The sequence below is a fragment of the Bufo bufo genome, chromosome 1 (genome assembly GCF_905171765.1).
Source record: "Bufo bufo chromosome 1, aBufBuf1.1, whole genome shotgun sequence".
NCBI classification, from domain to species: domain Eukaryota; kingdom Metazoa; phylum Chordata; class Amphibia; order Anura; family Bufonidae; genus Bufo; species Bufo bufo.
Window position 1 is genome coordinate 378617512 of NC_053389.1, and position 14554 is coordinate 378632065.

Below are 14554 nucleotides of genomic sequence, written 5' to 3' on the forward strand. Positions count from 1 at the left end.
ACAGGCCACTGTCACACATTTAGGCCCAGGCACCCAGGCAGAGGAGAGAGGTCCCGTAACAGAGAATCTGGCCTTATGTCAGCGCAGAATCTGTATTCATGTTATAGCAGAGAATCAGGCTTCACGTCACCCACCACTGGAACAGGCCACTGTCACACATTTAGGCCCCGGCACCCAGACAGAGGAGAGTGGTCCCGTAACAGAGAATCTGGCCTTATGTCAGCGCAGAATCTGTCTTCATGTCATAGCAGAGAATCAGGCTTCATGTCAGCCACCACTGGAACAGGCCACTGTCACACATTTAGGCCCAGGCACCCAGGCAGAGGAGAGAGGTCCCGTAATAGAGAATCTGGCCTTATGTCAGCGCAGAATCTGTATTCATGTCATAGCAGAGAATCAGGCTTCACGTCACCCACCACTGGAACAGGCCACTGTCACACATTTAGGCCCCGGCACCCAGACAGAGGAGAGCGGTCCCGTAACAGAGAATCTGGCCTTATGTCAGCGCAGAATCTGTCTTCATGTCATAGCAGAGAATCAGGCTTCACGTCACCCACCACTGGAACAGGCCACCGTCACACATTTAGGCCCAGGCACCCAGGCAGAGGAGAGAGGTCCCGTAACAGAGAATCTGGCCTTATGTCAGCGCAGAATCTGTATTCATGTCATAGCAGAGAATCAGGCTTCACGTCACCCACCACTGGAACAGGCCACTGTCACACATTTAGGCCCCGGCACCCAGACAGAGGAGAGCGGTCCCGTAACAGAGAATCTGGCCTTATGTCAGCGCAGAATCTGTCTTCATGTCATAGCAGAGAATCAGGCTTCACGTCAGCCACCACTGGAACAGGCCACTGTCACACATTTAGGCCCAGGCACCCAGGCAGAGGAGAGAGGTCCCGTAACAGAGAATCTGGCCTTATGTCAGCGCAGAATCTGTCTTCATGTCATAGCAGAGAATCAGGCTTCACGTCACCCACCACTGGAACAGGCCACTGTCACACATTTAGGCCCAGGCACCCAGGCAGAGGAGAGAGGTCCCGTAACAGAGAATCTGGCCTTATGTCAGCGCAGAATCTGTCTTCATGTCATAGCAGAGAATCAGGCTTCACGTCACCCACCACTGGAACAGGCCACTGTCACACATTTAGGCCCAGGCACCCAGGCAGAGGAGAGAGGTCCCGTAACAGAGAATCTGGCCTTATGTCAGTGCAGAATCTGTCTTCATGTCATAGCAGAGAATCAGGCTTCACGTCACCCACCACTGGAACAGGCCACTGTCACACATTTAGGCCCAGGCACCCAGGCAGAGGAGAGAGGTCCCGTAACAGAGAATCTGGCCTTATGTCAGCGCAGAATCTGTATTCATGTCATAGCAGAGAATCAGGCTTCACGTCACCCACCACTGGAACAGGCCACTGTCACACATTTAGGCCCCGGCACCCAGACAGATGAGAGCGGTCCCGTAACAGAGAATCTGGCCTTATGTCAGCGCAGAATCTGTCTTCATGTCATAGCAGAGAATCAGGCTTCACGTCACCCACCACTGGAACAGGCCACTGTCACACATTTAGGCCCCGGCACCCAGACAGAGGAGAGCGGTCCCGTAACAGAGAATCTGGCCTTATGTCAGCGCAGAATCTGTCTTCATGTCATAGCAGAGAATCAGGCTTCACGTCACCCACCACTGGAACAGGCCACTGTCACACATTTAGGCCCAGGCACCCAGGCAGAGGAGAGAGGTCCCGTAACAGAGAATCTGGCCTTATGTCAGTGCAGAATCTGTCTTCATGTCATAGCAGAGAATCAGGCTTCACGTCACCCACCACTGGAACAGGCCACTGTCACACATTTAGGCCCAGGCACCCAGGCAGAGGAGAGAGGTCCCGTAACAGAGAATCTGGCCTTATGTCAGCGCAGAATCTGTATTCATGTCATAGCAGAGAATCAGGCTTCACGTCACCCACCACTGGAACAGGCCACTGTCACACATTTAGGCCCCGGCACCCAGACAGAGGAGAGCGGTCCCGTAACAGAGAATCTGGCCTTATGTCAGCGCAGAATCTGTCTTCATGTCATAGCAGAGAATCAGGCTTCATGTCAGCCACCACTGGAACAGGCCACTGTCACACATTTAGGCCCAGGCACCCAGGCAGAGGAGAGAGGTCCCGTAACAGAGAATCTGGCCTTATGTCAGCGCAGAATCTGTATTCATGTCATAGCAGAGAATCAGGCTTCATGTCAGAAACCACTGGAACAGGCCACTGTCACACATTTATTCCCAGGCACCCAGGCAGAGGAGAGCGGTCCCGTAACAGAGAATCTGGCCTTATGTCAGCGCAGAATCTGTATTCATGTCATAGCAGAGAATCAGGCTTCACGTCACCCACCACTGGAACAGGCCACTGTCACACATTTAGGCCCCGGCACCCAGACAGAGGAGAGGTTCATTCAACTTTGGGTTGCCCCGCAATATAATGGTAAAATGAAATAAAAAATAGTATTGAATGAGGAAGTGCCCTGGAGTAGAATAATATATTGTTAAGGGGAGGTAGTTAATATCTAATCTGCACAAGGGATGGACAGGTCCTGTGGGATCCATGCCTGGTTCATTTTTATGAACGTCAGCTTGTCCACATTGGCTGTAGACAGGCGGCTGCGTTTGTCTGTAATGACGCCCCCTGCCGTGCTGAATACACGTTCAGACAAAACGCTGGCCGCCGGGCAGGCCAGCACCTCCAAGGCATAAAAGGCTAGCTCTGGCCACGTGGACAATTTGGAGACCCAGAAGTTGAATGGGGCCGAACCATCAGTCAGTGCATGGAGGGGTGTGCACAGGTACTGTTCCACCATGTTAGTGAAATGTTGCCTCCTGCTAACACGTTCCGTATCAGGTGGTGGTGCACTTAGCTGTGGCGTGTTGACAAAACTTTTCCACATCTCTGCCATGCTAACCCTGCCCTCAGAGGAGCTGGGCGTGACACAGCTGCGTTGGCGACCTCTTGCTCCTCCTCTGCCTTCGCCTTGGGCTTCCACTGGTTCCCCTGTGACATTTGGGAATGCTCTCAGTAGCGCGTCTACCAACGTGCGCTTGTACTCGCGCATCTTCCTATCACGCTCCAGTGTAGGAAGTAAGGTGGGCACATTGTCTTTGTACCGGGGATCCAGCAGGGTGGCAACCCAGTAGTCCGCACACGTTAAAATGTGGGCAACTCTGCTGTCGTTGCGCAGGCACTGCAGCATGTAGTCGCTCATGTGTGCCAGGCTGCCCAGAGGTAAGGACAAGCTGTCCTCTGTGGGAGGCGTATCGTCATCGTCCTGTGTTTCCCCCCAGCCACGCACCAGTGATGGGCCCGAGCTGCTTTGGGTGCCACCCCGCTGTGAACATGCTTCATCCTCATCCTCCTCCACCTCCTCCTCATCCTCGTCCTCCTCGTCCTCCAGTAGTGGGCCCTGTCTGGCCACATTTGTACCTGGCCTCTGGTGTTGCAAAAAACCTCCCTGTGAGTCACTTCGAAGAGACTGGACTGAAAGTGCTAAAAATGACCCCTCTTCCTCCTCTTCCTCCTGGGCCACCTCCTCTTCCATTATCGCCCTAAGTGTTTTCTCAAGGAGACATAGAAGTGGTATTGTAACGCTGATAACGGCGTCATCGCCACTGGCCATGTTGGTGGAGTACTCGAAACAGCGCAACAGGGCACACAGGTCTCGCATGGAGGCCCAGTCATTGGTGGTGAAGTGTGTCTGATCCGCAGTGCGACTGACCCGTGCGTGCTGCAGCTGAAACTCCACTATGGCCTGCTGCTGCTCGCACAGTCTGTCCAGCATATGCAAGGTGGAGTTCCACCTGGTGGGCACGTCGCATATGAGGCGGTGAGCGGGAAGGCCGAAGTTACGCTGTAGCGCAGACAGGCGAGCAGCGGCAGGGTGTGAACGCCGGAAGCGCGAACAGACGGCCCGCACTTTATGCAGCAGCTCTGACATGTCGGGGTAGTTGCGAATGAACTTCTGCACCACCAAATTCAGCACATGCGCCAGGCAAGGGATGTGCGTCAAACCGGCTAGTCCCAGAGCTGCAACGAGATTTCGCCCATTATCGCACACCACCAGGCCGGGCTTGAGGCTCACCGGCAGCAACCACTCGTCGGTCTGTTGTTCTATACCCCGCCACAACTCCTGTGCGGTGTGGGGTCTGTCCCCCAAACATATGAGTTTCAGAATGGCCTGCTGACGTTTACCCCGTGCTGTGCTGAAGTTGGTGGTGAAGGTGTGTGGCTGACTAGATGAGCAGGTGGAAGAAGAGGAGGAGGAAGCTGAGTAGGAGGAGGAGGAGACAGGAGGCAAAGAATGTTGCCCTGCGATCCTTGGCGGTGGAAGGACGTGCGCCAAACAGCTCTCCGCCTGGGGCCCAGCCGCCACTACATTTACCCAGTGTGCAGTTAGGGAGATATAGCGTCCCTGGCCGTGCTTACTGGTCCACGTATCTGTGGTTAGGTGGACCTTGCCACAGATGGCGTTGCGCAGTGCACACTTGATTTTATCGGACACTTGTTTGTGCAGGGAAGGCACGGCTCTCTTGGAGAAGTAGTGGCGGCTGGGAACAACATACTGTGGGACAGCAAGTGACATGGGCTGTTTGAAGCTGTGTGTGTCCACCAGCCTAAATGACAGCATTTCATAGGCCAGTAGTTTAGAAATGCTGGCATTCAGGGCCAGGAATCGAGGGTGGCTAGGTGAGAATTTACGCTTTCTCTCAAATGTTTGTGAGATGGAGAGCTGAACGCTGCCGTGTGACATGGTTGAGATGCTTGGTGACGCAGGTGGTGGTGTTGGTGGTACATCCCATGTTTGCTGGGCGGCAGGTGCCAACGTTCCTCCAGAGGCGGAGGAAGAGGCCGAGGCGGCGGCAGCAGCAGAAGAGGCCGAGGCGGCAGCAGCAGAAGAGGTAGCAGGGGGAGCCTGAGTGACTTCCTTGTTTTTAAGGTGTTTACTCCACTGCAGTTCATGCTTTGCATGCAGGTGCCTGGTCATGCAGGTTGTGCTAAGGTTCAGAACGTTAATGCCTCGCTTCAGGCTCTGATGGCACAGCGTGCAAACCTCTCGGGTCTTGTCGTCAGCACATTGTTTGAAGAAGTGCCATGCCAGGGAACTCCTTGAAGCTGCCTTTGGGGTGCTCGGTCCCAGATGGCGGCGGTCAGTAGCAGGCGGAGTCTCTTGGCGGCGGGTGTTCTGATTTTGCCCACGGCTCCCTCTTTTGCTACGCTGTTGGCTCGGTCTCACCACTGCCTCTTCCTCCGAACTCTGAAAGTCAGTGGCACGACCTTCATTCCATGTGGGGTCTAGGACCTCATCGTCCCCTGCATCATCTTCCACCCAGTCTTGATCCCTGACCTCCTGTTCAGTCTGCACACTGCAGAAAGACGCAGCAGTTGGCACCTGTGTTTCGTCATCATCAGAGACGTGCTGAGGTGGTATTCCCATGTCCTCATCATCAGGAAAAATAAGTGGTTGTGCGTTAGCGCATTCTATCTCTTCCACCCCTGGGGAAGGGCTAGGTGGATGTCCTTGGGAAACCCTGGCAGCAGAGTCTTCAAACAACATAAGAGACTGCTGCATAACTTGAGGCTCAGACAGTTTCCCTGATATGCATGGGGGTGATGTGACAGACCGATGGGCTTGGTTTTCATGCGCCATCTGTGCGCTTTCTGCAGAAGACTGGGTGGGAGATAATGTGAACGTGCTGGATCCACTGTCGGCCACCCAATTGACTAATGCCTGTACCTGCTCAGGCCTTACCATCCTTAGAACGGCATTGGGCCCCACCAAATATCGCTGTAAATTCTGCTGGCTACTGGGACCTGAGGTAGTTGGTTCACTAGGACGTGTGGCTGTGGCAGAACGGCCACGTCCTCTCCCAGCACCAGAGGGTCCACTAACACCACCACGACCATGTCCACGTCCGCGTCCCTTATTAGATGTTTTCCTCATTGTTCCCGTTCACCACAATTTTGAGAATGGCAAATTTGGGAATGCTTTTTCAACCCAGAACAAAAAGTCTGCTTTTACGGTCACTACAAATAACTTGACCAGCTAAAACTGTGCAGATTTGGTTGAATAGAGATGTGAGACCTGTTTTTTTTTGCGCTGTGTGACAGTTATAGGTTTAATCACAGAATGACACTTCTATCAGCACGCTAGCGTGTGTCTTAGGTTTTTCTGAATGACACTATCAATACCTTCAATGTAAGATTTTCTTTTTGGGATAGATTTCAAGTAGGCCTCAAATACCACAAACTAGTTATTTTCAGAATGGCAAATTTGGGAATGCTTTTTCAACCCAGAACAAAAAGTCTGCTTTTACGGTCACTACAAATAACTTGACCAGCTAAAACTGTGCAGATTTGGTTGAATAGAGATGTGAGACCTGTTTTTTTTTGCGCTGTGTGACCGTTATAGGTTTAATCACAGAATGACACTTCTATCAGCACGCTAGCGTGTGTCTTAGGTTTTTCTGAATGACACTATCAATACCTTCAATGTAAGATTTTTTTTTTGGGATAGATTTCAAGTAGGCCTCAAATACCACAAACTAGTTATTTTCAGAATTGGCAAATTTGGGAATGCTTTTTCAACCCAGAACAAAAAGTCTGCTTTTACGGTCACTACAAATAACTTGACCAGCTAAAACTGTGCAGATTTGGTTGAATAGAGATGTGAGACCTGTTTTTTTTTGCGCTGTGTAACAGTTATAGGTTTAATCACAGAATGACACTTCTATCAGCACGCTAGCTTGTGTCTTAGGTTTTTCTGAATGACACTATCAATACCTTCAATGTAAGATTTTCTTTTTGGGATAGATTTCAAGTAGGCCTCAAATACCACAAACTAGTTATTTTCAGAATGGCAAATTTGGGAATGCTTTTTCAACCCAGAACAAAAAGTCTGCTTTTACGGTCACTACAAATAACTTGACCTGCTAAAACTGTGCAGATTTGGTTGAATAGAGATGTGAGACCTGGTTTTTTTTGCGCTGTGTGACAGTTATAGGTTTAATCACAGAATGACACTTCTATCAGCACGCTAGCGTGTGTCTTAGGTTTTTCTGAATGACACTATCAATACCTTCAATGTAAGATTTTCTTTTTGGGATAGATTTCAAGTAGGCCTGAAATACCACAAACTAGTTATTTTCAGAATGGCAAATTTGGGAATGCTTTTTCAACCCAGAACAAAAAGTCTGCTTTTACGGTCACTACAAATAACTTGACCAGCTAAAACTGTGCAGATTTGGTTGAATAGAGATGTGAGACCTGTTTTTTTTTGCGCTGTGTGACAGTTATAGGTTTAATCACAGAATGACACTTCTATCAGCACGCTAGCGTGTGTCTTAGGTTTTTCTGAATGACACTATCAATACCTTCAATGTAAGATTTTCTTTTTGGGATAGATTTCAAGTAGGCCTCAAATACCACAAACTAGTTATTTTCAGAATGGCAAATTTGGGAATGCTTTTTCAACCCAGAACAAAAAGTCTGCTTTTACGGTCACTACAAATAACTTGACCTGCTAAAACTGTGCAGATTTGGTTGAATAGAGATGTGAGACCTGTTTTTTTTTGCGCTGTGTGACAGTTATAGGTTTAATCACAGAATGACACTTCTATCAGCACGCTAGCGTGTGTCTTAGGTTTTTCTGAATGACACTATCAATACCTTCAATGTAAGATTTTCTTTTTGGGATAGATTTCAAGTAGGCCTGAAATACCACAAACTAGTTATTTTCAGAATGGCAAATTTGGGAATGCTTTTTCAACCCAGAACAAAAAGTCTGCTTTTACGGTCACTACAAATAACTTGACCAGCTAAAACTGTGCAGATTTGGTTGAATAGAGATGTGAGACCTGTTTTTTTTTGCGCTGTGTGACAGTTATAGGTTTAATCACAGAATGACACTTCTATCAGCACGCTAGCGTGTGTCTTAGGTTTTTCTGAATGACACTATCAATACCTTCAATGTAAGATTTTCTTTTTGGGATAGATTTCAAGTAGGCCTCAAATACCACAAACTAGTTATTTTCAGAATGGCAAATTTGGGAATGCTTTTTCAACCCAGAACAAAAAGTCTGCTTTTACGGTCACTACCAATAACTTGACCAGCTAAAACTGTGCAGATTTGGTTGAATAGAAATGTCAGGTCTATTTTTTAGGCGCTGGGTGACAGGCTCAACTTGCCCCTGATGTAATATATGGCCAAAAAATAACCACACTGTTGATGGTTAAATGCACTTGGGTGACACAGGCTCAGCCTGCACCAGATGTAGTATATGGCCAAAAAATAATCAGACTGTTGATGGTTAAATGCACTTGGGTGACACAGGCTCAGCCTGCACCAGATGTAGTATATGGCCAAAAAATAATCAGACTGTTGATGGTTAAATGCACTTGGGTGACACAGGCTCAGCCTGCAGCTGATGTAGGATATAGCACAAAATAACCACACTATCGATGGTTAAATACCCTTGGGTGACACAGGCTCAGCCTGCAGCTGATATAGTATATGGCCAAAAAATAATCAGACTGTTGATGGGTAAATGCACTTGGGTGACACAGGCTCAGCCTGCAGCTGATGTAGTATATGGCCAAAAAATAATCAGACTGTTGATGGTTAAATGCACTTCGGTGACACAGGCTCAGCCTGCAGCTGATGTAGGATATAGCACAAAATAACCACACTATCGATGGTTAAATACACTTGGTGATAGCTCGTGCTGGCGCACCACAAGTCACAAAATGGCCGCCGATCACCCCAGAAAAAAAGTGATCTAAAAACGCTCTGGGCAGCCTCAAAAAAGTGAGCAAGTCAATAATAGCACTTCAATGATCCACAGCTGCAGATAGATCACAGAATGAAGTCTTTTGGAGGAGTTAATCTGCCTAATCTCGCCCTAACGTCGCAGCTACAACCTCTCCCTATACTAATCATAGCAGAGTGACGTGCGGCGCTACGTGACTCCAGCTTAAATAGAGGCTGGGTCACATGGTGCACTGGCCAATCACAGCCATGCCAATAGTAGGCATGGCTGTGATGGCCTCTTGGGCCAAGTAGTATGACGCTTGTTGATTGGCTGCTTTGCAGCCTTTCAAAAAGCGGCAAGAAAGCGCCGAACACCGAACCCGAACCCGGACTTTTACGAAAATGTTCGGGTTCGGGTCCATGTCACGGACACCCCAAAATTCGGTACGAACCCGAACTATACAGTTCGGGTTCGCTCATCCCTAAAAGTAATATAATCGCATAGCGAATTAAACTTAGCTGTCTCTATAGTAAACTTTCCTATATGATTGCTAGAATTAGCGAAGTTGATGAATAGGTAGCTAAAACAAAGATGCAGAATACTTCGTTATCTTCGTTTTGTGGAATATGACGAATACATTCGTTATATTCGTTTTGTGGAATATGACGAATACATTCGTCATATTCGCTAATTCAACCAAGCCAACCATAGTAAACCAGGTCCAAGTTGAAATCGCAATTCGATTAATTCAAGTTATAATAATCGAATTTCGATTTTAACTTAGCACTGCTATATTCCATATTAGGCTAGAATTAAATATAGCAGTGCTAAGTTAAAATCGAAATTCGATTATTATAACTTGAAATAATCGAATTGCGATTTTTCACGTAATTCTCAAATCCGACAGTACATTCTAGTATATGGAGACGTTCCTATGGTGATGGGGACGCTCCATGAGCACGGAAGTCGGCAGAAGCGGCAACGGGCACTGACTGGAGCAGCCAGGAAGCCAGGAATCCAAAGGACAGGTAAGAACAACTTTAGGGAAGTAGGAAAGAAAAAAATATAACAATAAAAAAAAAAAAAAAATTCAAGTTATAATAATCGAATTTCGATTTTAACTTAGCACTGCTATATTCCATATTAAGCTAGAATTAACGAATATGGAATATAGCAGTGCTAAGTTAAAATCGAAATTCGATTATTATAACTTGAATTAATACCATTGCTATTTCAATAAGAGAGTAGCCTTTAAGTTAAAATCGCAACACGCGATTATTTAAATCGCATATTAATCGCGATAACAAGAATAATGACGAATATTCGATTTCGATGAATATAAAACGAATATTCTATCGAATATTCGCGAATTTCGTCGAAATCGAATATGGCACCTGCCGCTCATCACTATGTATTAGTGCAAAAGAAAAAAATATTTGGCGTTCAGTGGTGCAGTTATATGCTCTAAAGCCCTGTTTTGCGTGTATTAGTGGCACAAAAAAAGTATTTGAAGTTGTGTGGTGAAGCGAGAATATTACATGCCTTTTTGACATGTATTAGTGGGAAAAAAGGGTTTATTAGCCATTGTGTGGTGAAGTGAGAAAATTACAGATTTTTTGGGGTGTTTTAATTTCCTTTTTATTTATTTGATCTAGCAGTATGTCAGACAGAGAAGTGCCAGGCCCTGCACAGGGGAGTGGCAGAGTAGTGATAGACGAATATTGGCCGGGACGGTTCGCGAACCTGAAAAACTTTTATGTCATATTTGCAGCCACCAATTACTTACTATAAGTGCACAAATAGTCCTACAACATGGACAGTGACATACCAGAGGGGGATCATTGGCAAAAATTCCCACAAAAAATATGTATTTTAATCAGGGGCCATTCTTATGCGTCTTAAAGGGAAACTCTCAAAAATGTGCCCTGCTGGAGCATAGAAAAGTTATATTTTAGGCCACAGGAGTACAGGCCCCAAAGATTAGGCATTCACCTGACAGAAAAGAACTTGTGATTATGTGGCTGGAGGTACATTAGGCGGTCACTGGCTAACAATTTTACTGTAGGCCAGTACAGGCCTCAAAAATTAGGCATTCATCTGACAGAAAAGAACTTGTGATGATGTGGCTGGAGGTACATTAGGCGGTCACTGGATAAAATTTTTACTGTAGGCCACTGGAGTAGAAGCAGACTGCATTACCGCAGTGTTCTGCTCCAGACTCAATGTGCCCGATATGGAAACTGAGAGCAGACCGTTGCGGGCGGCGTGTGGAGCTAATTTTGTAATAATTTATTGTGGGCTTTACAAACTTTAAATACCTTTGAAAAAAAATTGTCAAAGGAAAATATTGCATTTAGACGAAGAACCTGCTGCTGTCAGAGGTGTCTACGTTTATTTTTGGTGTTGCCCGGTCTGGTGGGGGCCATTCCTGGGAACAAATTCCTGCTGCAAACAAAGAACCTGCTAATGTCAGAGGTGTCTAAGTTTATTTTTGGTGTTGCCCGGTCTGGTGGGGGCCGATTCTGGGAACATATTCCTGCTGCAAACAAAGAACCTGCTGCTTTCGGTTCCTGCTAAGTTAGGCCGAGCTATGTGTAGGCCTTATACTCGACCGTTACCATGTACCTGCTGCTTCTGCTGTCTGTCCTAATCATGCTGAGTTATGTGTAGGCCTTATACTCCACTGTTACCTTTACCGGCTGCTGCTGTCTTTCCTGATCCTGCTGAGTTATGTGTCAGCCTTATACTACAGTGTTACCATTTACCTGCTGCTGCTGTCTGTCCTGATCCTGCTGAGTTAGGCCTAGCTATGTGTAGGCCTTATACTATAGCGTATAAGGTATAAGGCCTACACATAACTCAGCAGGATCAGGACTGACAGCAGCAGGTACATGATAACGGTCGAGTATATGGCCTACACATAACAGACAGCAGAAGGTAAATGTTTTTTACCAGGGCATTTACCTTCTGCTGTCTGTCCTGATCCTGCTGAGTTATGTGTAGGCCATATACTCGACCGTTACCATGTACCTGCTGCTGTCAGTCCTGATCCTGCTGAGTTATGTGTAGGCCTTATACTCCACCGTTACCATGTACCGGCTGCTGCTGTCTGTTCTGATCCTGATGAGTTTGCCCTGGACTAAAGGGGCCTTACTGCAACCTTCTCTGTTAATATTACACAAAAACATAACAATTTAAAAAAACAAAAGCACACGTTAGAACTGAACAAAATATTTATTTACAAGTTGGGAAAAAAATATGCCTCTATGGCAATTTTTTAAGTTTGTCTTGAAGGTCCAAAAGCTCCTGGATTCTCTGACGGTGCTGCTCCACCTTTCTGTCAAAAATCAGCTGCTGCTTCCTCTGCTGCCCCCGGAGTTCCTGCATTGATTTTAGGTGCTCCTGTTGCAGCAGCCTTATTTGTTTTTTTAATTGAATTTGTACGATTAGGATAAAAAAAAATAAAAGAATGAAAATTACTTGCAATTCAGATTAAGAGGCAATTAGCGCATTGTGTGGAGTATTTGTTAGAGCACTTCCGATTTACATCTCAATTCGTTAGTTTATGATATTTATGTAGTTGGTTAATTAGTGATAGTTCAGTAGAGTATATATATACAGTTGCAAGAAAAAGTATGTGAACCCTTTGGAATTATATGGATTTCTGCACAAATTGGTCATAAAATGTGATCTGATCTTCATCTAAGTCACAACAATAGACAATCACAGTCTGCTTAAACTAATAACACACAAAGAATAAAATGTTACCATGTTTTTATTAAACACACCATGTAAACATTCACAGTGCAGGTGGAAAAAGTATGTGAATCCCTAGACTAATGACATCTCCAAGAGCTAATTGGAGTGAGGTGTCAGCCAACTGGAGTCCAATCAATGAGATGAGATTGGAGGTGTTGGTTACAGCTGCCCTGCTCTATAAAAAACACAAACCAGTTCTGGGTTTGCTTTTCACAAGAAGCATTGCCTGATGTGAATGATGCCTCGCACAAATAAGCTCTCAGAAGACCTACGATTAAGAATTGTTGACTTGTATAAAGCTGGAAAGGGTTATAAAAGTATCTCCAAAAGCCTTGCTGTTCATCAGTCCAAGGTTAGACAAACTGTCTATAAATAGAGAAAGTTCAGCACTGCTGCTACTCTCCCTAGGAGTGGCCATCCTGTAAAGATGACTGCAAGAGCACAGCGCAGACTGCTCAATGAGGTGAAGAAGAATCCTAGAGTGTCATCTAAAGACTTACAAAAGTCTCTGGCATATGCTAACATCCCTGTTAGCGAATCTACGATACGTAAAACACTAAACAAGAATGGATTTCATGGGAGGATACCACAGAGGACGCCACTGCTGTCCAAAAAACATTGCTGCACTTTTACAGTTTGCACAAGAGCACCTGGATGTTCCACAGCAGTACTGGCAAAATATTCTGTGGACAGATGAAACCAAAGTTGAGTTGTTTGGAAGAAACACACAACACTATGTGTGGAGAAAAAGAGGCACAGCGCACCAACATCAAAACCTCATTCCAACTGTGAAGTATGGTGGTGGGGGCATCATGGTTTGGGGCTGCTTTGCTGCGTCAGGGCCTGGACGGATTGCTATCATCGAAGGAAAAATAAATTCCCAAGTTTCTCAAGACATTTTGCAGGAGAACTTAAGGCCATCTGTCCACCAGCTGAAGCTCAACAGAAGATGGGTGTTGCTACAGGACAACGACCCAAAGAATAGAAGTAAATCAACAACAGAATAGCTTAAACAGAAGAAAATACACCTTCTGGAGTGGCCCAGTCAGAGTCCTGACCTCAACCCGATTGAGATGCTGTGGCATGACCTCAAGAAAGCGTTTCACACCAGACATCCCAAGAATATTGCTGAACTGAAACAGTTCTGTAAAGAGGAATGGTCAAGAATTACTCCTGACCGTTGCGCACGTCTGATCTGCAACTACAGGAAACGTTTGGTTGAAGTTATTGTTGCCAAAGGAGGTTCAACCAGTTATTAAATCCAAGGGTTCACATACTTTTTCCACCTGCACTGTGAATATTTACATGGTGTGTTCAATAAAAACATGGTAACATTTAATTCTTTGGGTTTTATTAGTTTAAGCAGACTGTCATTGTCTATTGTTGTGACTTAGATGAAGATCAGATCACATTTTATGACCAATTTGTGCAGAATTCCCTATCATTCCAAAGGGTTCACATACTTTTTCCTGCAACTGTATATATATATATATATATATATATATATATATATATACACTGCTCAAAAAAATAAAGGGAACACAAAAATAACACATCCTAGATCTGAATTAATTAAATATTCTTCTGAAATACTTTGTTCTTTACATAGTTGAATGTGCTGACAACAAAATCACACAAAAATAAAAAAAATGGAAATCTAATTTTTCAACCCATAGAGGTTTGGATTTGGAGTCACCCTCAAAATTAAAGTGGAAAAACACACTACAGGCTGATCCAACTTTGATGTAATGTCCTTAAAACAAGTCAAAATGAGGCTCAGTAGTGTGTGTGGCCTCCACGTGCCTGTATGACCTCCCTACAATGCCTGTGCATGCTCCTGATGAGGTGGCGGACGGTCTCCTGAGGGATCTCCTCCCAGACCTGGACTAAAGCATCTGCCAACTCCTGGACAGTCTGTGGTGCAACGTGATGTTGGTGGATAGAGCGAGACATGATGTCCCAGATGTGCTCAATTGGATTCAGGTCTGGGGAATGGGCAGG